Source organism: Ranitomeya variabilis, chromosome 4, assembly GCF_051348905.1.
Source record: "Ranitomeya variabilis isolate aRanVar5 chromosome 4, aRanVar5.hap1, whole genome shotgun sequence".
Classification (NCBI taxonomy): Eukaryota; Metazoa; Chordata; class Amphibia; order Anura; family Dendrobatidae; genus Ranitomeya; species Ranitomeya variabilis.
Window position 1 is genome coordinate 124,694,826 of NC_135235.1, and position 24,804 is coordinate 124,719,629.

A 24,804-nucleotide genomic window follows, 5' to 3' on the forward strand; every position below is an offset into this window, starting at 1 on the left:
GCTTAATGCTAGGGCAAGTGACTACTTCTTGTAGATAGTTAGGGACAAGATCAAGTACAAGTACAAGTAGGAAGTGTCTGTAAGCAGTGCTGCCGTTTTGGGCAAACTACAGGAAAAGGAGACTAAGGGATAAGGGAGGTGTACGACCTGGAACTGACCAAAGAGACAGAGTGGCCTTCCATCTTAAAGGGGTCCTTGGACAGGATGACGTGTGATGACAAACCCTGAGCTTGCTAAATGCTGAAGATAACGGACCTAAACAGGACTGAGTTCGTGGGACTAGCAGGTGGTCCCGAGAGGTAGATCCAGGGCACCAATAGGGGAAGAAACAGGACGCAGAATTGCTGAGCAGGTAGAGAAACCTACTATTCAGGACTGTGGCGACAAGCTAGGCTGTGACCATGTAGGGCGAACCAGTGTGCTTCACTGGCCCTGAAGTAGACTACAGTGGAAGGACATGTGTGTGAAAATGCTTTTCACTGAGAAGGAAACATCCATAAGACTTTGTTCCCGCTACCCCTTGTACATAACCCTTATGAAGTTGCCATTCAGTAAACACTGTGTTATCAACAGGAGTCTCCTGTTTTGAACTCTAATAGATATGGTCCTGGCTGGTCAACACTAGAGTTGAGCGACTTTCATTTTTTTAAGATCGAGTAGGGTTTTGGGAAACCCGATTTTGTCCAGAGTCGAGTCGAGTGCAGTCGGCCGATTGTCGCTAAAAGTCGGGGATCGACCGAAACACGAAACCCAATGCAAGTCAATGGGGAAGCATAGTCGGCAGTGAGTGGAGGCCAGGAAAACACCTACAGTGCCCATTTTAATGCCAAAAACATCCATTCTTGTTTCTGAAGCTTGTCAATCTTAATTAACTTTATAATAATAGTTGGGCATAGGAAATTGGGGGTCATTTGGCAAAAGTTGTGGGGGGAGTAGGGCTGGCTCAAGTTTTTCGTGGGCCCAGGAAATGCGGACTACGTCACGGCGGTGTTGCAGGGAGAGGTAAGTATTTCAACGTTGCAAGTGCTGTGATCCTGAGCAAGCAGGGGGGGCCCACTCGTTCGCATTGGCACTGGCACAGGGCCCCTCAAAGTACGGCGGTGTGTTTGCATGGCGGGGGCGCCTCCCACCAGCAGCGACACTTTTGCGTACTCTGAGTGGCCCTGTGCCAGTGACGTCGCCAACGAGTATGCCCCCCGCACCTGATGAAGGAACCTGCACTTTCATCTGCACCTTCCTCTTTGTCCCTGTGTAAGGTGGTATAACATGCAGGAAGGGGAACCTTACTTTCAGCAGGGTCAGATTCTGGCTGTGTAGAGTACAAGGGGAATGTAGTGGTCTAGGCCAATGTACCAGCAGACCCACCTAGCAGTGGCTGGGCAATGGGCAGGATGAGGAGGAAACAGATATAGGGCCAAAGAATAAAGTAGGCAAAATGCAGATCAAAATTGGTAACAGGACTAAACAGGCGGCATTGCTTTGTTCAGTGGAGTAGCAAACCCAAGAGCAGCAGACACTGTTTCAAGGGCCTAACCACACTAGTAGGCCAAATGCAGTTTAATATATGATAGTATAGGCCGAAAGCCAGAATGTGGAAGCTCAGCTTTGTTCAGTTGAGGACAACACCAGGGAGGGGCAGACACCGTTAGTAGGCTGGAACAGCCAATTTTTTAAAAAAACAGCAGTTAATAAGAGGCAGAAGGTAGAAGCTCAGCTTTATTCAGTTGAGGACAACACCAGGCAGGGGCAGACACCTTTAGTAGGCCGGAACAGCCAATTTCATTTGTAAAAATCGTAATTTGGAACAGAAGGTTGAAGCACAGCTTTATTCAGTTGAGGACAACACCAGGCAGGGGCAGACACCTTTAGTAGGCCGGAACAGCCAATTTTTTTAAAAAACAGCAGTTAATAAGAGGCCGAAGGTAGAAGCTCAGCTTTATTCAGTTGAGGACAACACCAGGCAGGGGCAGACACCTTTAGTAGGCCGGAACAGCCAATTTCATTTTTAAAAATCGTAATTTGGAACAGAAGGTTGAAGCACAGCTTTATTCAGTTGAGGACAACACCAGGCAGGGGCAGACACCTTTAGTAGCCCGGAACAGCCAATTTCATTTTTAAAAATCGTAATTTGGAACAGAAGGTTGAAGCACAGCTTTATTCAGTTGAGGACAACACCAGGCAGGGGCAGACACCTTTAGTAGGCCGGAACAGCCAATTTCATTTTTAAAAATCGTAACTTGGAACAGAAGGTTGAAGCACAGCTTTATTCAGTTGAGGACAACACCAGGCAGGGGCAGACACCTTTAGTAGGCCGGAACAGCCAATTTCATTTGTAAAAATCGTAATTTGGAACAGAAGGTAGAAGCTCAGCTTTATTCAGTTGAGGACAACACCAGGCAGGGGCAGACACCTTTAGTAGGCCGGAACAGCCAATTTCATTTTTAAAAATCGTAATTTGGAACAGAAGGTTGAAGCACAGCTTTATTCAGTTGAGGACAACACCAGGCAGGGGCAGACACCTTTAGTAGGCCGGAACAGCCAATTTCATTTGTAAAAATCGTAATTTGGAACAGAAGGTAGAAGCTCAGCTTTATTCAGTTGAGGACAACACCAGGCAGGGGCAGACACCTTTAGTAGGCCGGAACAGCCAATTTTAAAAAAAAACAGCAGTTAATAAGAGGCAGAAGGTAGAAGCTCAGCTTTATTCAGTTGAGGACAACACCAGGCAGGGGCAGACACCTTTAGTAGGCCGGAACAGCCAATTTTTTAAAAAAACAGCAGTTAATAAGAGGCAGAAGGTAGAAGCTCAGCTTTAATCAGTTGAGGACAACACCAGGCAGGGGCAGACACCTTTAGTAGGCCGGAACAGCCAATTTCATTTTTAAAAATCGTAATTTGGAACAGAAGGTTGAAGCACAGCTTTATTCAGTTGAGGACAACACCAGGCAGGGGCAGACACCTTTAGTAGGCCAGAACAGCCAATTTCATTTGTAAAAATCGTAATTTGGAACAGAAGGTAGAAGCTCAGCTTTATTCAGTTGAGGACAACACCAGGCAGGGGCAGACACCTTTAGTAGGCCGGAACAGCCAATTTCATTTTTAAAAATCGTAATTTGGAACAGAAGGTTGAAGCACAGCTTTATTCAGTTGAGGACAACACCAGGCAGGGGCAGACACCTTTAGTAGGCCGGAACAGCCAATTTTTCAGAAAAAAAGCAGTTAATAAGAGGCAGAAGGTAGAAGCTCAGCTTTATTCAGTTGCAGCTTCTTGGCAATAATATAAAGAAGACGCGACAGGACAACACTCGGTGGATGCCATATCTGTGTTTTCAATGGAAAAAAACCTTTCAGTTAACTACTTGCAGGAGAAAGTTTTTGTAGCTGGTGGCCAATTTTTTTTAAAAAAAGCAGTTAATAAGAGGCAGAAGGTAGAAGCTCAGCTTTATTCAGTTGCAGCTTCTTGGCAATAATATAAAGAAGACGCGACAGGACAACACTCGGTGGATGCCATATCTGTGTTTTCAATGGAAAAAAACCTTTCAGTTAACTACTTGCAGGAGAAAGTTTTTGTAGCTGGTGGCCAATTTTTGTACTGTACCAGTTTTTTGTTGTATGTGTTTTTGTTTTTAATGTTAAAATGTCTGCATTTGATATCTCTCCAGTATTTTCTTTTTTATAAGCAAAATACTGCAGTTTTACATCGGTTACATGGATACACAGGCAGCTTGGTGGTCAGTGGAGGAGTATTTAAAGTAGGGACCGCAGACAGGCTATCAAAGGCCTAAAATAACAAACAATAGGCTCAAGGCAGTTTTACATCGGTTACATGGATACACAGGCAGCTTGGTGGTCAGTGGAGGAGTATTTAAAGTAGGGACCGCAGACAGGCTATCAAAGGCCTAAAATAACAAACAATAGGCTCAAGGCAGTTTTACATCGGTTACATGGATACACAGGCAGCTTGGTGGTCAGTGGAGGAGTATTTAAAGTAGGGACCGCAGACAGGCTATCAAAGGCCTAAAATAACATACAATAGGCTCATGGCAGTTTTACATCGGTTACATGGATACACAGGCAGCTTGGTGGTCAGTGGAGGAGTATTTAAAGTAGGGACCGCAGACAGGCTATCAAAGGCCTAAAATAACAAACAATAGGCTCATGGCAGTTTTACATCGGTTACATGGATACACGGGCAGGCAGCTTGGTGGTCAGTGGAGGAGTATTTAAAGTAGGGACCGCAGACAGGCTATCAAAGGCCTAAAATAACAAACAATAGGCTCATGGCAGTTTTACATCGGTTACATGGATACACAGGCAGCTTGGTGGTCAGTGGAGGAGTATTTAAAGTAGGGACCGCAGACAGGCTATCAAAGGCCTAAAATAACAAACAATAGGCTCAAGGCAGTTTTACATCGGTTACATGGATACACGGGCAGGCAGCTTGGTGGTCAGTGGAGGAGTATTTAAAGTAGGGACCGCAGACAGGCTATCAAAGGCCTAAAATAACAAACAATAGGCTCATGGCAGTTTTACATCGGTTACATGGATACACAGGCAGCTTGGTGGTCAGTGGAGGAGTATTTAAAGTAGGGACCGCAGACAGGCTATCAAAGGCCTAAAATAACAAACAATAGGCTCATGGCAGTTTTACATCGGTTACATGGATACACAGGCAGCTTGGTGGTCAGTGGAGGAGTATTTAAAGTAGGGACCGCAGACAGGCTATCAAAGGCCTAAATTAACAAACAATAGGCTCAAGGCAGTTTTACATCGGTTACATGGATACACAGGCAGGCAGCTTGGTGGTCAGTGGAGGAGTATTTAAAGTAGGGACCGCAGACAGGCTATCAAAGGCCTAAAATAACAAACAATAGGCTCATGGCAGTTTTACATCGGTTACATGGATACACAGGCAGCTTGGTGGTCAGTGGAGGAGTATTTAAAGTAGGGACCGCAGACAGGCTATCAAAGGCCTAAAATAACAAACAATAGGCTCAAGGCAGTTTTACATCGGTTACATGGATACACAGGCAGGCAGCTTCGTGGTCAGTGGAGGAGTATTTAAAGTAGGGACCGCAGACAGGCTATCAAAGGCCTAAAATAACAAACAATAGGCTCAAGGCAGTTTTACATCGGTTACATGGATACACAGGCAGCTTGGTGGTCAGTGGAGGAGTATTTAAAGTAGGGACCGCAGACAGGCTATCAAAGGCCTAAAATAACAAACAATAGGCTCATGGCAGTTTTACATCGGTTACATGGATACACAGGCAGCTTGGTGGTCAGTGGAGGAGTATTTAAAGTAGGGACCGCAGACAGGCTATCAAAGGCCTAAAATAACAAACAATAGGCTCATGGCAGTTTTACATCGGTTACATGGATACACAGGCAGCTTGGTGGTCAGTGGAGGAGTATTTAAAGTAGGGACCGCAGACAGGCTATCAAAGGCCTAAAATAACAAACAATAGGCTCATGGCAGTTTTACATCGGTTACATGGATACACAGGCAGGCAGCTTGGTGGTCAGTGGAGGAGTATTTAAAGTAGGGACCGCAGACAGGCTATCAAAGGCCTAAAATAACAAACAATAGGCTCAAGGCAGTTTTACATCGGTTACATGGATACACAGGCAGCTTGGTGGTCAGTGGAGGAGTATTTAAAGTAGGGACCGCAGACAGGCTATCAAAGGCCTAAAATAACAAACAATAGGCTCATGGCAGTTTTACATCGGTTACATGGATACACAGGCAGCTTGGTGGTCAGTGGAGGAGTATTTAAAGTAGGGACCGCAGACAGGCTATCAAAGGCCTAAAATAACAAACAATAGGCTCATGGCAGTTTTACATCGGTTACATGGATACACAGGCAGGCAGCTTGGTGGTCAGTGGAGGAGTATTTAAAGTAGGGACCGCAGACAGGCTATCAAAGGCCTAAAATAACAAACAATAGGCTCATGGCAGTTTTACATCGGTTACATGGATACACAGGCAGGCAGCTTGGTGGTCAGTGGAGGAGTATTTAAAGTAGGGACCGCAGACAGGCTATCAAAGGCCTAAAATAACAAACAATAGGCTCAAGGCAGTTTTACATCGGCTACATGGATACACAGGCAGCTTGGTGGTCAGTGGAGGAGTATTTAAAGTAGGGACCGCAGACAGGCTATCAAAGGCCTAAAATAACAAACAATAGGCTCATGGCAGCTTTACATCGGTTACATGGATACACAGGCAGCTTGGTGGTCAGTGGAGGAGTATTTAAAGTAGGGACCGCAGACAGGCTATCAAAGGCCTAAAATAACAAACAATAGGCTCATGGCAGTTTTACATCGGTTACATGGATACACGGGCAGGCAGCTTGGTGGTCAGTGGAGGAGTATTTAAAGTAGGGACCGCAGACAGGCTATCAAAGGCCTAAAATAACAAACAATAGGCTCATGGCAGTTTTACATCGGTTACATGGATACACGGGCAGGCAGCTTGGTGGTCAGTGGAGGAGTATTTAAAGTAGGGACCGCAGACAGGCTATCAAAGGCCTAAAATAACAAACAATAGGCTCATGGCAGTTTTACATCGGTTACATGGATACACAGGCAGCTTGGTGGTCGGTGGAGGAGTATTTAAAGTAGGGACCGCAGACAGGCTATCAAAGGCCTAAAATAACAAACAATAGGCTCAAGGCAGTTTTACATCGGTTACATGGATACACAGGCAGGCAGCTTGGTGGTCAGTGGAGGAGTATTTAAAGTAGGGACCGCAGACAGGCTATCAAAGGCCTAAAATAACAAACAATAGGCTCATGGCAGTTTTACATCGGTTACATGGATACACAGGCAGCTTGGTGGTCAGTGGAGGAGTATTTAAAGTAGGGACCGCAGACAGGCTATCAAAGGCCTAAAATAACAAACAATAGGCTCAAGGCAGTTTTACATCGGTTACATGGATACACAGGCAGGCAGCTTGGTGGTCAGTGGAGGAGTATTTAAAGTAGGGACCGCAGACAGGCTATCAAAGGCCTAAAATAACAAACAATAGGCTCAAGGCAGTTTTACATCGGTTACATGGATACACAGGCAGCTTGGTGGTCATTGGAGGAGTATTTAAAGTGGGGACCGCAGACAGGCTATCAAAGGCCTAAAATAACAAACAATAGGCTCATGGCAGTTTTACATCGGTTACATGGATACAGGCAGCTTGGTGGTCAGTGGAGGAGTATTTAAAGTAGGGACCGCAGACAGGCTATCAAAGGCCTAAAATAACAAACAATAGGCTCATGGCAGCTTTACAGCGGTTACATGGATACACAGGCAGCTTGGTGGTGAGTGGAGGAGTAGTGCAAGGAGTGTCTGTCCCAGTACTCCCAAAATATAAATAGATGTTAATGTCTCGCAAAACAACCAAAACAAAAAAAAAGGTGGCATACTTAGGTACAGGGGTGGGCTCATCTACTGAGTTTCTGACAGTAATTTGGCAGTAACTATTTAATGGTGCCAATATAGGACACAGACACAGACTACTTTAAGTTGCATCATAGATGTCTACAAATTTGTATTGTCAGTGCCAGACATTGAATGATGTCAGCGAATAGACTAAAGATTGGTGGAGCTGTGCGACATAATTTTGCACGTGGTAGAGCACAGTTTGAGCTGGGGGAGGGGGGAACTCTCTTGAGGCCGGCGGGACCGCCCCAGGGCCCCTCATGTTACAACGGTGTGTCTGACGTTGGGTGCGCACCACCACCGCCAGAGACACTACATTGTACTATGAGGGACCCAGTGGCAGTGCCGTCGACCAAAAGCGGCCACACCCACCTCTTCAGACAAACAGCAGTCTCACGGGTGCTTGCGCCAAGTCGCGATACCATGGCCCCGTGTGGGGAGTTTGGGCATTTAGGGAGGTGTAAACATGTCGTATGCTGGACAATCAGCTGCAGCAAATTATACATTAGAAAAGTAATTCACAGTAGTCCACAGGCAAGAGCTTTTCATAGGAAAGCTAGGTGTCGGCCGGGCAAGGTGGGGCAAAAGATTTCAAAATCCAGTTGTGGTTCATTTTAATGAATGTTAGATCGTCAACATTTTGGGTAGCCAGACGAGTCCTTTTTTCGGTTAATATTGAACCTGCAGCACTGAATACTCTTTCTGATAGGACACTTGCTGCCGGGCAAGCAAGCTCCTGCAATGCATATTCTGCCAATTCTGGCCAGGTGTCTAATTTTGATGCCCAGTAATCAAATGGGAATGACGGTTGAGGGAGAACATCGATAAGGGATGAAAAATAGTTAGTAACCATACTGGACAAATGTTGTCTCCTGTCACTTTCAATTGATGCAGCAGTACCTGTCCTGTCTGCGGTCATAGCAAAATCACTCCACAACCTGGTCAGAAAACCCCTCTGTCCAACGCCACTTCTGATGTGTGCACCCCTAACACTCCTAGTCTGCTGCCCCCTGGAGCTCGTGTGAGAACGATCACGTGCGCTGTGTGCTGGGAATGCCTGAAGCAAACGGTCAACAAGAGTTGATTGTTTGGTTGCTAATATTAGTTCCAAGTTCTCATGTGGCATAATATTTTGCAATTTGCCTTTATAGCGTGGATCAAGGAGGCAGGCCAACCAGTAATCGTCATCGTTCATCATTTTCGTAATGCGTGTGTCCCTTTTTAGGATACGTAAGGCATAATCCGCCATGTGGGCCAAAGTTCCAGTTGTCAAATCTCCGGTTGTGATTGGTTGAGGGGCAGTTTCAGGCAAATCTACGTCACTTGTGTCCCTCAAAAAACCAGAACCCGGCCTTGCCACGCAACCAATTTCCAGTGCCCCCGGGAAAGCTTCCGCATTAAAAATATACTCATCCCCATCATCCTCCTCGTCCTCCACCTCCTCTTCGCCCGCTACCTCGTCCTGTACACTGCCCTGACCAGACAATGGCTGACTGTCATCAAGGCTTTCCTCTTCCTCTGGTGCAGACGCCTGCTCCTTTATGTGCGTCAAACTTTGCATCAGCAGACGCATTAGGGGGATGCTCATGCTTATTACGGCGTTGTCTGCACTAACCAGCCGTGTGCATTCCTCAAAACACTGAAGGACTTGACACATGTCTTGTATCTTGGACCACTGCACACCTGACAACTCCATGTCTGCCATCCTACTGCCTGCCCGTGTATGTGTATCCTCCCACAAAAACATAACAGCCCGCCTCTGTTGGCACAGTCTCTGAAGCATGTGCAGTGTTGAGTTCCACCTTGTTGCAACGTCTATGATTAGGCGATGCTGGGGAAGGTTCAAAGACCGCTGATAGGTCTGCATACGGCTGGCGTGTACAGGCGAACGTCGGATATGTGAGCAAAGTCCACGCACTTTGAGGAGCAGGTCGGAGAACCCAGGATAAGTTTTCAATAAGCACTGCACCACCAGGTTTAAGGTGTGAGCCAGGCAAGGAATGTGTTTCAGTTGGGAAAGGGAGATGGCAGCCATGAAATTCCTTCCGTTATCACTCACTACCTTGCCTGCCTCAAGATCTACTGTGCCCAGCCACGACTGCGTTTCTTGTTGCAAGAACTCGGACAGAACTTCCGCGGTGTGTCTGTTGTCGCCCAAACACTTCATAGCCAATACAGCCTGCTGACGCTTGCCAGTAGCTGGCCCATAATGGGACAACTGGTGTGCAACAGTGTCATCTGCCGATGGAGTGGTTGGCCGACTGCGGTCTGTGGAAGAGCTGTAGCTTCTGCAGGAGGACGAGGAGGAGGAGGAGGAGGGGGTGCGAACGCCTACAGCCAACTGTTTCCTAGACCGTGGGCTAGGCACAACTGTCCCGAAATTGATGTCCCCTGTGGACCCTGCATCCACCACATTCACCCAGTGTGCCGTGATGGACACATAACGTCCCTGGCCATGCCTACTGGTCCATGCATCTGTAGTCAGGTGCACCTTTGTACTCACAGATTGCCTGAGTGCATGGACGATGCGCTGTTTAACGTGCTGGTGCAGGGCTGGGATGGCTTTTCTTGAAAAAAGTGTCGACTGGGTAGCTCGTATCGTGGTTCAGCGTACTCCATCAGGGCTTTGAAAGCTTCGCTTTCAACTAACCGGTAGGGCATCATCTCTAACGAGATTAGTCTAGCTATGTGGGCGTTAAAACCCTGTGTACGCGGATGCGAGGATAAGTACTTCCTTTTTCTAACCAGAGTCTCATGTAGTGTGAGCTGAACTGGAGAGATGGAGATCGTGGAACTTGCGGGTGTGCCGGTGGACCTGGCAGACTGAGAGACGGTTGGAGACGGTATTGTTTCCGCCGGTGCCCTAGATGCAATATTTCCTCCTACAAAACTGGTGATTCCCTGACCCTGACTGCTTTTGGCTGTCAAAGAAACCTGCACAGATACTGCCGGTGGTGCGGAAAATGGTGGCCTTACAGTGACGGAAGGGATGTTGCGTTGCTGACTAGCTTCATTGGCCGAGGGTGCTACAACCTTAAGGGACGTTTGGTAGTTAGTCCAGGCTTGAAAATGCATGGTGGTTAAGTGTCTATGCATGCAACTAGTATTGAGACTTTTCAGATTCTGACCTCTGCTTAAGCTAGTTGAACATTTTTGACAGATGACTTTGCACTGATCAATTGGATGTTGTTTAAAAAAATGCCAGACTGCACTCTTCCTAGCATCGGATCCCTTTTCAGGGATTGCAGACTGAGCTTTAACCGGATGGCCACGCTGTCTTCCAACAGGTTTTGGCTTTGACACGCGTTTTGGGCCAGATACGGGCCCGGCAGATGGAACCTGTTGCGATGTTGATGCCTGCTGCGGCCCCTCCTCCACCTCCGCTTCTGAACTACTGCCGCCTGCACCCTGTTCCCCCAATGGCTGCCAATTGGGGTCAACAACTGGGTCATCTATTACCTCCTCTTCGAGCTCGTGTGCAACTTCGTCTGTGTCACTGTGTCGGTCGGTGGTATAGCGTTCGTGGCGGGGCAACATAGTCTCATCAGGGTCTGATTGCGGATCAGTACCCTGAGAGGGCAATGTTGTGGTCTCAGTCAAAGGAGCAGCATAGTACTCTGGCTGTGGCTGTGCATCAGTGCACTCCATGTCAGAATCTACTTGTAATGGGCATGGCCTGTTAAGTGTTTCACTTTCTAAGCCAGGGACGGTATGTGTAAAGAGCTCCATGGAGTAACCCGTTGTGTCGCCTGCTGCATCCTTCTCTCTTGTTGTTGTTTTTGCTGAGGAGGACAAGGAAGCGACTTGTCCCTGACCGTGAACATCCACAAGCAACGCGCTGCTTTTACATTTACCAGTTTCAGAAGAGGAGGCAAAAGAGCTAGAGGCTGAGTCTGCAATGTAAGCCAAAACTTGCTGTTGCTGCTCCGGCTTTAAAAGCGGTTTTCCTACTCCCAGAAAAGAAAGCTTTCGAGGCCTTGTGTAGCCAGACGACGAAACAGGCTCCACAGCTCCAGACTTAGGTGGAATATTTTTATCCCCACGACCACCTGATGCTCCACTACCACTACCATCATTACCAGCTGACAATGAACGCCCACGGCCACGACCTCTTGCACCAGACTTCCTCATTGTTTGAAAAACTTAACCAAATTAACTTTATTTGTTGCTGTCAAACAACTTACACGGTGAGCTATAACTTCAGTATGATTTCAATATCCCTTAACAGGTTGGTGAGACCACAAGGAAAATCAGGCACAATGTTACACACTCTGTTTTCTGTGGCACCAAATCACAGAGATGACACACACGCAGGACTGTCACTCAAGCACAAATGTCAATATTAATCTCCCACCTATTTTTTTTTTTTCTCAGGGAGACTTTAGAAACCAAATAATAAAAAAAAAAAAAAAAAAAAAAAAAAAAAAGGCTTTCTATGGCCCACTGAATGAGAGATGGCACACACAGGAGTGGCACACAAGCCCTGACTGAGGCCAATATTTTTCTCCCACAGATTGATGGAGTTTTTTTTTTTTAAGGTAGATTTTCGAACCCAAATCAAGGAAAAAAATAAATAGGCTTTCTATGGTCCACAATTTGAGAGAGAGAGGTGGCACACCCAGGAGTCAAGACTGGCACACAAGCTGAAAGGGCAATATTAATCTCCCACTGTTTTTTTTTTATTTTTTATTTTTTCAGGGAGACTTTAGAAACCAAATAATAAAATAAAAAAAATAAATAGGCTTTCTATGGCCCAATGAATGAGAGATGGCACACACAGGAGTGGCACACAAGCCCTGACTGAGGCCAATATTTTTCTCCCACTGATTGATGTAGTGTTTTTTTTTAAGGTAGATTTTCGAACCCAAATCAAGGAAAAAAATAAATAGGCTTTCTATGGCCCACTGAGTGAGAGATGGCACACACAGGAGTGGCACACAAGCCCTGAGTGAGGCCAATATTTTTCTCCCACTGATTGATGTAGTGTTTTTTTTTAAGGTAGATTTTAGAACCCAAATCAAGCAAAAAAATAAATAGGCTTTCTATGGCCCACTGAGTGAGAGATGGCACACACAGGAGTGGCACACAAGCCCTGACTGAGGCCAATATTTTTCTCCCACTGATTGATGGAGTTTTTTTTTTAAGGTAGATTTTAGAACCCAAATCAAGCAAAAAAATAAATAGGCTTTCTATGGCCCACTGAGTGAGAGATGGCACACACAGGAGTGGCACACAAGCCCTGACTGAGGCCAATATTTTTCTCCCACTGATTGATGGAGTTTTTTTTTTTTAAGGTAGATTTTCGAACCCAAATCAAGGAAAAAAATAAATAGGCTTTCTATGGCCCACAATTTGAGAGAGAGAGGTGGCACACCCAGGAGTCAAGACTGGCACACAAGCTGAAAGGGCAATATTAATCTCCCACTGTTTTTTTTTTTAATTTGTATTTTTTTCAGGGAGACTTTAGAAACCAAATAATAAAATAAAAAAAATAAATAAATAGGCTTTCTATGGCCCAATGAATGAGAGATGGCACACACAGGAGTGGCACACAAGCCCTGACTGAGGCCAATATTTTTCTCCCACTGATTGATGTAGTGTTTTTTTTAAGGTAGATTTTAGAACCCAAATCAAGCAAAAAAATAAATAGGCTTTCTATGGCCCACTGAGTGAGAGGTGGCACACACAGGAGTGGCACACAAGCCCTGACTGAGGCCAATATTTTTCTCCCACTGATTGATGTAGTGTTTTTTTTTAAGGTAGATTTTAGAACCCAAATCAAGCAAAAAAATAAATAGGCTTTCTATGGCCCACTGAGTGAGAGGTGGCACACACAGGAGTGGCACACAAGCCCTGACTGAGGCCAATATTTTTCTCCCACTGATTGATGTAGTGTTTTTTTTAAGGTAGATTTTAGAACCCAAATCAAGCAAAAAAATAAATAGGCTTTCTATGGCCCACTGAGTGAGAGGTGGCACACACAGGAGTGGCACACAAGCCCTGACTGAGGCCAATATTTTTCTCCCACTGATTGATGTAGTGTTTTTTTTTAAGGTAGATTTTAGAACCCAAATCAAGCAAAAAAATAAATAGGCTTTCTATGGCCCACTGAGTGAGAGATGGCACACACAGGAGTGGCACACAAGCCCTGACTGAGGCCAATATTTTTCTCCCACTGATTGATGGAGTTTTTTTTTTTAAGGTAGATTTTCGAACCCAAATCAAGGAAAAAAATAAATAGGCTTTCTATGGCCCACAATTTGAGAGAGAGAGGTGGCACACCCAGGAGTCAAGACTGGCACACAAGCTGAAAGGGCAATATTAATCTCCCACTGTTTTTTTTTTTATTTGTATTTTTTTCAGGGAGACTTTAGAAACCAAATAATAAAATAAAAAAAATAAATAAATAGGCTTTCTATGGCCCAATGAATGAGAGATGGCACACACAGGAGTGGCACACAAGCCCTGACTGAGGCCAATATTTTTCTCCCACTGATTGATGTAGTGTTTTTTTTTAAGGTAGATTTTAGAACCCAAATCAAGCAAAAAAATAAATAGGCTTTCTATGGCCCACTGAGTGAGAGGTGGCACACACAGGAGTGGCACACAAGCCCTGACTGAGGCCAATATTTTTCTCCCACTGATTGATGTAGTGTTTTTTTTTAAGGTAGATTTTAGAACCCAAATCAAGCAAAAAAATAAATAGGCTTTCTATGGCCCACTGAGTGAGAGATGGCACACACAGGAGTGGCACACAAGCCCTGACTGAGGCCAATATTTTTCTCCCACTGATTGATGTAGTGTTTTTTTGTTAAGGTAGATTTTAAAACCCAAATCAAGGAAAAAAATAAATAGGCTTTCTATGGCCCACTCAGTGAGAGATGGCACACACAGGGATGGCACTCTAGCAGAAATGCCAATCTTAATCTCCCACAAAAAAAAACAAAACAAAAAACAGGGACTGTCCTACTATTACTATCTCCCTGCAGTAATCTCAGCCAGGTATGGCAGGCAGCAATAGGAGTGGACTGATGCACAAATTAAATAAAAAGTGTGGACAAACAAAAAAGATAGCTGTGCAGAAAGGAAGGAACAAGAGGATATGTGCTTTGAAAAAAGCAGTTGGTTTCCACAGTGGCGTACACACAGCAATACAGCTATCAGGGAGCCTTCTAGGGCAGCCCAATGAGCTACAGCGCTGAGAGAAAAAAAAAAAAAAAAATGGAGCTTCCACTGTCCCTGCACACCGAAGGTGGTGTTGGACAGTGGAAATCGCTACAGCACAAGCGGTTTGGTGGTTTATGGACCCTGCCTAACGCTCTCCCTGCTTGTGACGAAGCGGCAGCAACCTCTCCCTAAGCTCAGATCAGCAGCAGTGAGATGGCCGTCGGCGGGAACGCCCCTTTATAGCCCCTGTGACGCCGCAGACAGCAAGCCAATCACTGCAATGCCCTTCTCTAAGATGGTGGGGACCAGGACCTATGTCATCACGCTGCCCACACTCTGCGTTCACCTTCATTGGCTGAGAAATGGCGCTTTTCGCGTCATTGAAACGCGACTTTGGCGCGAAAGTCGCGTACCGCATGGCCGATGCAACGCTGGGATCGGCTCGGTTTCATGAGACGTCAAGTTTGCCAAAAGTCGGCGACTTTTGAAAATGAACGACCCGTTTCGCTCAACCCTAGTCAACACCATTGGTCAAAGGCGGCCTACACGGGTGCAAGGCCCTCATAGCACCAACACCCATCCAGGACTCACTCTTTCATGTAGCGTGCTGGGGCGTAAACTTAAGAAAACAGTGCCTCTACCACATCTACCGCTCCTCGCAGCGCTACATTCACATCAACAAACAGCTCTTCCTCTTCCTGGCTGCTCTGTCAATGGGGCATGACTGCCATCGTCATGCTGATTGAGAGCTGGCTCCTCATAGTTAGTCAGATGTCAATTAGCATAACATTAGCAGCCATGTACCATCAATAGAGCAGGAGAAGAAGCAGCTTTGTCAAAAGTGACATCAGCAGAAGATGCAGAATGGCCATCAGGAGCGGTCTGTAACCGCTCTAACTCGGCATAGATTGGCGGCGGGCATAACAGGCAGGTAGTTAGTTCTTAGACCCATAGTAAAAAATAAAATAGTCCCAGATAAGGCCCTTTAAGGCCTCAATCACTATTAGGCCGGGGTCACACTAGACCGTAATACGGACGAGTGCTATGCGATAAAAAATCGCATAGCACTCGGCCCAATGTTAATCTATGGTGCAGCTCCCATCATCCGATATTTTCTCCACCGTATTTCGGATCCGAGGGAACTCGCAGCAGGCTGCGATTGTCAGCGTATCTCGGCCGAGACTCGCCAATGAAAGTCTATGGGTGCGAGAAAAAATCGGATTACACACGGACCATGCGTGTGCATTGCGAGAAATACGCAGCGGTGTTCTATAGAAAAGCCGGTAATTCAATTGCCGGCTTTGCATTTCTCCTTCACAAACCCGACAGGATATGAGACATGGTTTACATACAGTAAACCATCTCATATCCCCATTTTTTTTGCATATTCCACACTACTAATGTTAGTAGTGTGTATGTGCAAAATTTCAGCACTGTAGCTGCTAAAATAAAGGGTTAAATGGCGGAAAAAATTGGCGTGGGCTCCCGCGCAATTTTCTCCGCCAGAATGGTAAAGCCAGTGACTGAGGGCAGATATTAATAGCCAGGAGAGGGTCCATGGTTATTGGCCCCCCTGTGGCTAAAAACATCTGCCCCCAGCCACCCCAGAAAAGGCACATCTGGAAGATGCGCCTATTCTGGCACTTGGCCACTCTCTTCCCACTCCCTGTAGCAGTGGGATATGGGGTAATGAAGGGTTAATGCCACCTTGCTATTGTAAGGTGACATTAAGCCAGATTAATAATGGAGAGGCGTCAATTATGTCACCTATCCATTATTAATCCAATTGTTTGAAAGGGTTAAAAAACACACACACACATGATTAAAAAGTATTTTAATGAAATAAACACAGCGGTTGTTTTAATATTTTATTGCTCTCTCATTCCATTTTCAGACCCTCGCTTGGCAAAACAATAAACACACAAGATACATACCCTCTCTGATGAACTGTCACGTCCCACGAAGTAATCCATCTGAAGGGGTTAACTAATATTACAGGCAGAGCTGCGATAAACCACTCGCTCGTGCCTGTAATCCCCGGGTGCTGAAAGGAAAGCAGTGATCTATACTTACATTCAGTCGCGGTGATGCGCCCCTGCTGGATGTTCTCATGAACTGCAGCCTGGGAACTTTTTCCCACGCTCCAGGTCATATGAGGACATCCACCAGGAGGCGCATCACCGCGACTGAAGGTAACTATAGGTCATTGACCTACATTTCCTTCAGTCGCGGTGATGCGCCCCCTGGTGGATGTCCTCATATGACCTGGAGCGTGGGAAAAAGTTCCCAGGCTGCAGTTCATGAGAACATCCAGCAGGGGCGCATCACCGCGACTGAATGTAAGTATAGATCACTGCTTTCCTTTCAGCACCCGGGGATTACAGGCACGAGCGAGTGGTTTATCGCAGCTGGTGCCTGTAATATTAGTTAACCCCTTCAGATGGATTACTTCGTGGGACGTGACAGTTCATCAGAGAGGGTATGTATCTTGTGTGTTTATTGTTTTGCCAAGCGAGGGTCTGAAAATGGAATGAGAGAGCAATAAATTATTAAAACAACCGCTGTGTTTATTTCATTAAAATACTTTTTAATCATGTGTGTGTGTGTTTTTTAACCCTTTCAAACAATTGGATTAATAATGGATAGGTGACATAATTGACGCCTCTCCATTATTAATCTGGCTTAATGTCACCTTACAATAGCAAGGTGGCATTAACCCTTCATTACCCCATATCCCACCGCTACAGGGAGTGGGAAGAAAGTGGCCAAGTGCCAGAATAGGCGCATCTTCCAGATGTGCCTTTTCTGGGGTGGCTGGGGGCAGATGTTTTTAGCCACGGGGGGGCCAATAACCATGGACCCTCTCCTGGCTATTAATATCTGCCCTCAGTCACTGGCTTTACCATTCTGGCGGAGAAAATTGCGCGGGAGCCCACGCCAATTTTTTCCGCCATTTAACCCTTTATTTTAGCAGCTACAGTGCTGAAATTTTGCACATACACACTACTAACATTAGTAGTGTGGAATATTCAAAAAAAAGGGGGATATGAGATGGTTTACTGTATGTAAACCATGTCTCATATCCTGTCGGGTTTGTGCAGGAGAAATGCAAAGCCGGCAATTGAATTACCGACTTTTCACAGATATCGCGCTGAATGAAATATAAATACAGAATATATATATATGTGTCTCAATGACATATATATATATATATATATATATACTGTATATATGTTTTCCCGAACATTTGAGCACATAAATCCATTAGATGTCGGTTTTGCAAGCCTGCGAGAAAATCTCGGCATACGGATGCCATACGGATGTCACACGGATGTCACACGGATCATTTGATGCGAGGAAATCGCATCCTCGCACTGCACACGGATCACTGTTTTTGAAACATTTGTGCGATTCTCGGCCGTGAAAAATGGACCGTTTTTTTATACGTTAAGTGTGTCCCCGGCCTTATACTTTTCCTCTGATTGATCCACTCCTGGTTTTGGCTTACAAATACTGAGGTAAAATACTGACCAAATACTGAATGTGTGCACATGAAAATCTATAAAACTGCCCAAGTAATATAATTCATAAAATCTATGATATACAGTAATATATAGACTGCTTAGTACTTTGCATTAAGTAACTAGGCATCCAAAGTAGTGAATGCATGGACATTATCCAAAATGAACTTCTCTGAACCAGGAATCAGTAAGAGTTTAGACTGCTTTGAATAGAGTGCAGCAAATATAATGAAAATACACTTTTTGGCCTCATTTTGGCTACTACTCACATAGAAACATTGATAAAACTCATATTATCCAATTAGGATATTCAGTGTCTATCTACACGTCTGTTGTTGTCTTAGATATTATTAATTGTTACTGTAGAGTCTATTAATTCTGCCACCTTTCATTTGTTAGCATGACGAGCTGTTATGTAAGATTCACTGCCTTTCTAACCCTGCTCTTGGGGACACCAGCCTCAGCCTCCTTTATTCCCGGCATACCCTGTGGCCTTACTCAGCCTCTGATAATGTATTTTTATATTTGGCATTGTAAATCATCACTGGGCAGGACCTTAATTATTATTGTGAATCAGGTCTCAGCTAATTATGTACTTCATTTTAATGACTTTATTATTGTGTACAAAATGAATATCATTAGTAATAGTAAGGGAAGGGAAAATAGAAGATTTGTAATAGAAAATATTATTTTTATATGAGTTTTTATAATAATGATAATTATAATAGTGAGTATTTGTAATAATTTATATAGTACCAACATATCCCTCAATGAAATTATCCCATTCATGGACCATCCATAGGGATGTATGTCCTGTGGGGGTCACACAAAACCACTGCTGAAAGTGTCTCTGAAAATGGACGGATAGATCTGAAAATGAATTTTATAACAGTGTTATTAAGGCAATGTATAGTATAATTTTTTGATTACTTTTCGGATTGAGTTGTTACGGTGGCTTGCAAAAGTATTCACCCCAATTGGCTTTTTACCTGTTTTGTTACAATTGTAATCCGAATTGAGTGTGATGCATCAGCACTAAACAGACTAACTTGTTGAAGTGAAGTAAGAAAAATATAGGCATACATTAAATAACTAAAAATTGGCTTGTGAATATGTACAGTGTGGGCCATTTATATGGATACACCTAAATAAAACGGGAATGGTTGGTGAAATCAACTTCATGTTTGTGGCACATTAGTATATGGGAGGGGGGAAACTTTTCAACATGGGTGGTGACCATGGCGGCCATTTTGAAGTCGGCCATTTTGGATCCAACTTTATTTTTTCCAATGGGAAGATGGTCATGTGACACATCAAACTTATTGATTAATTTCACAAGAAAAACAAAGGTGTGCTTGGTTATAACATAACTTTATTCTTTCATTAGTTATTTACAAGTTTATGACCACTTATAAAATGTGTTCAAAGTGCTGCCCATTGTGTTGGATTTGTCAATACAACCCTCTTCTCCCACTCTTGACAGTCTTAATTTCTTTTACTTCTCCTAGTACATGAATTTTTAATCCCTTCACCACCCTCCGATTTTCCGTTTTTGTTTTTTTGCTCCCCTTCTTCCCAGAGCCATAATTCTTTTATTTTCCCATCAATACATCCATATGAGGGCTTGTTTTTTGGGGAATGAGTTGTACTTTTGAATGACACCATTGATTTTACCATATAGTATACTAGACAAAGGGGAAAAAATTCCCAGTGCGGTGAAATTGAAAAAGAAGCGCAATTCCACCATTTTTGGTGACCTGGGGCTGGTTGAGGGCTTATTTTTTATGTGCCGAGCTGACGCTTTTGAATGGGGTAAAAGAGGGTGATTTGAACTTTCATGTTTTTTAACACTTTTTTTTTTACTTTCTACTTGCTTCAAAAGCCCCCTTAAGAGATTTGAAGCTGCTATCTTCTGATTGCCTGTGTTACACATAGCAACCCATCACATAGCAACTGCGATTTGTAACATAAATCATGATCTCCTAGAAACGCCGGCCTCAGTCTGGCGTTCATGGGAGATTCGCAATAATAGCCATGGGGGTCTTCTGCAGACCCCCGGCTGTTATGACAACCCATCAGCACCCTGAGATCATGTGACAGGGGCGCAGATGGTCATGTCTTATGACACGCTTATGGTTTTCACAAGTTAAATGCCACTGTCAGAGATTGACAGCAGCATTTAACATTTTAACAGCCACAGGTGGATCGCGGATCCACCCACTCCTGTTAGGGGAATATGACAGCTGATTAAATCAGCTGTCATGTGCAGGCAAAGATGCGGGCTCATCGCCGAAGTCCGCATCAAATGCAGGGAGACAACCTTGGTTGTACCTATATGTGCAAGGTTGTAAAGAGGTTAAAGCAGAAGAAGTACCATAATAACTAAGTATCATAATAACTTCACAATGTTGTGACATCTGCATCAGTGCTTGCCTCTTTTTCTGTCGCCAGGTGGTACCACACTCTCATTGCGAGTGACGTGGGCAACAGTTTTAGTTTTGCGTCGTCTGGGACTTGTAGTCCTATCCATTCTAGGCGACATAAAATTAACTTTCACCTTGTTTTTCTTCAGAAACGCAAGAGATGTGTATTTTGGATCATTGTCATATTGGAAAAGTGCACATCTACCAAGGGCATGGAGGGACAGTAGCATCTTCTCTTTCAATATAGAGCAGAACATCTGTAAATTAATGATACCGTCAATTAAATGTAACTCCCCGACATCAGTAGCACTCACGCAGTCCCACATAAGGACACTGCCACCACCATATGTTACTATAGGTGCAATGCAATTACAGAAATAAAGTTAGAAAATGCATGGTTCCTGCATTGAAACATGGTGGCGGTGTGTCTATGTGGGGCTGCATGAGTGCTCCTGGTGATGTGGAGCTACATTTCATTGATAGTATTATGAATTCACAGATGTACTGTAGGACATATTCAGGGGCTGAGCCAGCACCATATTCAGTAGATACTAGCCGTGTTAGGATAGATTCACATTAGCGTTTCTGTGTGCAGCGTATCATCTGCATGCGCAAACGCATGCTAAAACGCATGCAAACGCATGTTTACGCAGCGGTTTTTATCCGCATAATCTTACGCATGATGGTAAAAAAAGCTGCGTGTGCATGCGTTTTTGCATGCGTTTGCGTTGTTTATGCGCATGCGTACAGTATTTCCCAATGGGCGTGACTTATGGGATTTCTATATATAGACCCTGCACAGATGAAATCCTCTTCTTTTGATGCTGTATCCTGCTGCAAGATGGATCTTAGCGTGGAGAGCTTCAATCTGAATCTGTATTTATCATTGAAATTGGCTTTTGCTGTGGCTTTTGAGGAAGAAAGGAGAAGAGAAAGACGTAGAAGATGTTGTCGTCACTATTGGCATTGTTGAAGTTGTTGAAGTCCGAGAGAACCGTGGAGCCTACCACTCATTGTACACCAAGCTTCGTGAAAACCCTCAAAAAATTTTCGAATACACGAGGATGTCTGAACAGATCTTCGATGAATTGCAGCAACGTGTGCGAGGATCCATCACCAGGCAGGACACGCAACTACGTAGAGCAATTCTTGCTGAGGAACGTCTGTTTGTGACCCTAAGGTATGTAATTTTGAAAAAGAAACACCTGTCATTAATATTCATGTTATTAAAAGCCATTTACTGATTTTTTTCCCATTTTCTTTTCCTCAGATTCCTGGCTATAGGAGAGACCTTAAGATCTCTACATTTTCAATTTCAGATTGGACTGTCCACCCTTTCTGGGATTGTTGGAGACACCTGCCGTGCATTGTGTGACGTTCTGCGTGCAGAATTCCTCCCCCAACCCGCAACTGAACTCTGACTGAAAAATGCAGAAAAATTCAAGGAAATTTGTAATTTTCCAAACTATGTGGGGGCTGTGGACAGCAAACTCATTCGGATTCTTAAACCTGCTGGAAGTGGATCCGAGTACTTCAATTATAAAAAATACTTTTCCATTGTTCTCATTGTGGATGCTGAGTGTCGATTTGTCGCCGTTGACGTTGGCTCATTTGAACGAGGAAATCACTCACAGACTTTCAAAATTTCTGACATGGGACAACAACATTTGTATGGTAATAATTTTAATTTTCCACTGCCACAACCTCTTCTGGACACCAAAGGACTGCCAATGCCGTTTGCTGTTGTTGGGGATGAGACATTTCATATGTGTGCCAATCTCATAAGATCATACTCAAGTCGGGACTTGAATCACACCAAAAGGATTTTCAACTACAGACTGACAAGGGCACGAAGAACTGTGGAGTATGCCTTTTGTTTGCTGGCAGCTAAATGGCGCATTTTGGGAACACCAATCAATCTTGAAATAGAGACAATTGATGAGGTTGTGAAAGCGTGTGTTGTTCTGCATAATTACATCCTGGCAAAAAAGCAACCCCACTTCGAACTTGAGGAACCTGTTAATACCACATTGCCGGATTATTATGCTCACCCTCTGAGGACTACAGTGGAAGTTGCTCAAATGAGGAATAAATTGGCTGCCTACTTTGTCTCTGGTATTGGACGCGTGTCATGGCAAGATAAAATGGTTTCAGCTGTAAATAAGTCAAATGTACCTATAATGTTATGTACCTGTACTTTTTTCTGACTGTAATATTGACACCTTGAATGTAACTTTAATAATAAACACTTTAACTGCAACACCCGTTAATACTTCACTCAACAATACATGCATATAGAAAAGATTGTGTGTACAAATCATAGACGTGTATAAAGCATTTTGTGTGTATAAACTATATACTATGTTTACATAGTATAGACTGTGTGTGTATAGAAAAAATTGTGTATATATTATAGACTGAGTATATAGTGTAGATTGTGTGTATATATTATAGATTGTGTATACATTTTAGACTGTGTGTAGTATATTATATAATGTATACAGCACAGAATATGTGTGTATATAGTATAGATTATGTATATTATAAATTGTGCACACAGCATAGATTGTGTGTATGTTATAGACTGTGTATATATTATAGATTGTGTGTATACTTTATAGACTGTGTATATAGTTTAGATTGTGTGTGTATATATTATAGAAAGTGTGTATGTAGCATACATTGTGTACCTTACATTATAGTGTTTATATAGCACACATTGCGTGCATAGGTTATAGACTGTGTACATAGTATAGATTGCATGTTATTATTTATTATTATAGCGCCATTTATTTGATGGCGCGTTACATGTGAATACAACGTGCTTTGTATAGTGTGGTATTGTATGTTTATATTATAGACTGTTCATATAGCAAATATTGTGTGTATAAATTATAGACTATGCATATAACATACATTGTGTGTATATATTACTGTATAGACGATGTGTATATGGAATAGACTGTGTGAATATATTATATGAGTAAGCATATTCTATAGATTGTTTACAACATAGATTGTTTATAACACAGACAATGAGTATATAGCGCACACAGGGCTGGGACGAGGTATTTTGGTGCCCTAAGAAGATGAAGATGAAGCTGACGGCACTCACGATGAACATTCAGCACCTAAATAAAGGAATGGGTCAGAGACTAAAGTAAAAGGACCCCTAAAGTACCCCACCTTTTTCACCAAAAAATACCAACAAAAGTAAAAAAAAGTTATATACTTTAGGGTTGAGGCTCAACAGGGAGTGGGGCTGTTTGGTATCAAATAAAGTGTCCATCATTTGGTAGATGCCTTAATGGAAACTAAACTAATAAAGTGATACGAATAAGTAGGATTAATTTTAACGACGCACTCCTCCTAACAACATTTTTATTCTCTCAATATATTGCAGTTAATTCTTCCCTTTTCCATTAGGTCAATGACATCACAATATTAAAAACTGATGATCTGAATCCTTCAGTCAGGTCCATATACATTTGTATCTCATGAACCTACAAATCCTAATATATCCTTAACAATGGTAAAGAGATGCTGGGAGTTGTTGTAATCAGTCATTACCATACTGCGGACCATACATGAACCACAGTACTGATGAAACGTAGTCAGTATCAACAAGTAAACATTTACATCTAGGTACCTTATGGGTGACCTCTTCTCTGATAGAGTCTTTTCTTTCTTTTTGTCTTCATCTTGTCCAGACGCCGTGATTATTTTTCACATCCAAAACTCGTTTCTGTAGACTTCCCTCTTCTACAGACTTCTGCAGCACATCCCGACACGGTACCCTTTACAAATAACAGGGTTATTAAAATGCCCATTGCATAAAAAATGGTCTGCCATTATCAGCTGTAGAAAGGGTAAAGAGAGGGGTGCAATAGCGCAGTTACCAAAATAACAATTAGTTTACTGTAAGGTAAAATTCTCACCTTTACACGCTGTGAGTATGCACAACACATATAGTAAGTATGATAGGAGGGCTACTGTTATGGTTCTCAATGGCAAGAGAACATAGCCCAGCAAACATAAGAACTAGCTCTTGGAAGGATGGAAACTAAACTGACCATGAACTAAACCTGCCGCACAACTAACAGTAGCCGGGTAGCGTAGCCTGCGTTTTATCCCTAGACGCCCAGCGCCGGCCGGAGGACTAACTAATCCTGGCAGAGGAAAATATAGTCCTGGCTCACCTCTAGAGAAATTTCCCCGAAAGGCAGACAGAGGCCCCCACAAATATTGGCGGTGATTTT

The 24,804-nt window shown here is 43.7% G+C and overlaps 1 protein-coding gene across 1 annotated transcript in view; it reads left to right on the forward strand.

The window, feature by feature from the left end:
• The window catches only part of PITX3 (paired like homeodomain 3), a 235,079-nt gene that overhangs the window by 73,451 nt on the left and 136,824 nt on the right, over positions 1 to 24,804 (forward strand). The gene's annotated exons all lie outside the window — the stretch shown is intronic.